This window comes from Sapajus apella, unplaced genomic scaffold (assembly GCF_009761245.1).
Source record: "Sapajus apella isolate SASKATOON/1434 unplaced genomic scaffold, GSC_monkey_1.0 scaffold24, whole genome shotgun sequence".
NCBI lineage: Eukaryota > Metazoa > Chordata > Mammalia > Primates > Cebidae > Sapajus > Sapajus apella.
This window is the reverse complement of record NW_022436964.1, coordinates 3,618,353-3,620,860: the sequence shown is the minus strand read 5'-3', so window position 1 is coordinate 3,620,860 and position 2,508 is coordinate 3,618,353. Positions and strand designations below refer to the sequence as shown.

At 38.1% G+C, this 2,508-nt stretch overlaps 1 long non-coding RNA gene across 1 annotated transcript in view; it reads left to right on the top strand.

The window, feature by feature from the left end:
• The first annotated feature begins 224 nt into the window (after positions 1-224).
• The window catches only part of LOC116559765, a 3,542-nt gene continuing 1,258 nt past the window's right edge, over positions 225-2,508 (top strand). Inside the window, exon 1 of the long non-coding RNA XR_004272609.1 lies at positions 225-515. This is a non-coding gene — a long non-coding RNA (uncharacterized LOC116559765). The remainder of the gene's footprint in view (positions 516-2,508) is intronic.

The window sequence follows — 2,508 nt, the reverse complement described above, 5'->3', positions numbered from 1 at the left end:
GAGACTATCCTGGACAACATGGTGAAACCCCGTCTCTACTAAAAACACAAAAATTAACCAGGCATGGTCGTGCATGCCTGTAGTCCCAGCTACTTGGGAGGCTGAGGCAGGAGAATCGCTTGAACCAGGGAGGCAGAAGTTGCAGTGAGCCAAGATTGTGCCACTGCACTTCAGCTTGGCAACAGAGTACAACTCTGTCTCAAAAACAAACCGAAAAGAAAGAAAGAAAAAAACAAAAAATGCTCAACGTCACTAATCATCAGGGAAATGCAAATCAAAACCACGATGAGATATCATTTTATACTTGTCAAAATGACTATTACCAAAAAGACAATAAACAACAAATATTAGTGTGAGTGTGGAGAAAATGGAACCCTTCTGCATTGTTGTTAGGAATGTATATTAGTACAGCTATTATGGAAAACAGCATAGCAGTCCTCAAAAAATTATAGAGCTACCAAATGACTCATTAATTCCACTAGTGGCTATTTATCCAAAGGAAATAAAATCAGTATGTTGAAGAGACATATTTGCACTCCCATGTTTAATGCAGCATTATTCTCGTTAAACAAGATATGGAATCAACAGAATTAAAAACAAAAATCACATGATCATCTCAGTAGACGTAGAAAAAGCATTCAACAAAATCTAGCAACCCTTTATATATAAAATTATCAGCAAAATCAGCATACAAGGGACATACTTCAATGTAATAAGAACCATCTATGACAAACCTACAACCAACATAATAATGAATGGGGAAAAGTTGAAAGCATTCCCTCTGAGAACTAGAACAAGACAAGGATGCCCAATCTTACCACTCCTCTTCAGCATAGTAACGGAAGTCCTAGCCAGACCAATCAGACAAGATCATTGACCTTGAAAACCCTAAAGACTCCTCCAGAAAGCTCCTAGATTGATAAAAGAATTCAGCTAAGTTTCCAGATACAAGATTAATGTACACAAATCAGTAGCTCTTCTATACACCAATGGCGATCAAGTGGAGAATCAAATAAGAAACTCAACTCGTTTTACAATAGCTGCAAAAATAAAATAAAATAAAATAAAAAGCAATGTATGTAACCAAGGAAGCAAAGACCTCTACAAGGAAAACTAAAAAACACTGCTGAAAGAAATCATAGATGACACAAACAAATGGAAACACATCCCCTGCCCATGGATAGGTAGAATCAGTATTGTGAAAATGACCATACTGCCAAAAGCAATCTACAAATTCAATGCAATCCCCATCAAAATACCACCATCATTCTTCAAAGAATTATAAACAATTCTAAAATTCATATGGAACCAAAAAAGAGCCCACATAGCCATAACAAGACTAAGCAAAAAGAATAAATCTGGAGGCATCACATTACCTGATTTCAAACTACACCGTAGGGCCATAGTCACCGAAACAGCAGGTACTGGTATAAAAATAGGCACATAGACCAAAGGAACAGAATAGAGAACCCAGAAATAAACCCAAATATTTACAGCCAACTGATCTTTGACAAAGCAAACAAAAACAAGTGGAGAAAGGACACCCTTTTCAACAAATGGTGCTGGGATAACTGTCTAGCTACATGTAGGAGCATGAAACTGGATCCTCTTCGGTCACCTTATACAAAAATCAACTCAGGATGGATCAAAGACTTAAATATAAGACCTGAAACTATAAAAATTCTAGAAGATAACATTTGAAAAACCCTTCTAGACATTAGCTTAGGCAAGGATTCTATAACCAAGAATCCACAAGCAAATGCAATAAAAACAAAGATAAGTAGTCAGGACTTAATTAAACTAAAGAGCTTTTGCATGGCAAAACAAACAAAACAAGAACAACAACAACAACAAAAAAAAAACAGTCAAAGAGAAAACAGACAACCCACAGAGTGGGAGGAAATCTTCACAATCCATACATCTTACAAAGGACTAATATCCAGCATCTACAACAAACTCAAATCAGTAAGAGAAAAAGAAACATTCCCATCAAAAAGTGGGCTAAGGACATGAATAGACAATTCTCTAAAGAAGATATACAAATGGCCAAAAACCTGTATGAAAAAATGCTCAACATCACTAATGGTCAGGGAAATGCAAATCCAAACCACAATGGGATACCAACTTACTCCTGGAAGAATGGCCATAATCAAAAAATCAAAAAACAGTAGATGTTATCATGGATGCAGTGAACAGGAAACACTTCTACACTGCTGGTGGGAATGTAAATCGGTACAACCACCATGGAAAACAGTGTGGAGATTCCTTAAAGAAATAAAAGTAGAAGGCCAGGCGCGGTGGCTCAAGCCTGTAATCCCAGCACTTTGGGAGGCCGAGGCAGGTGGATCACGAGGTCAAGAGATCGAGACCATCCTGGTCAACATGGTGAAACCCCGTCTCTACTAAAAATACAAAAAATTAGCTGGGCATGGTGGTGTGTGCCTGTAATCCCAGCTACTCGGGAGGCTGAGGCAGGAGAATTGCCTGAACCCAGGAGGCGAAGGTTGC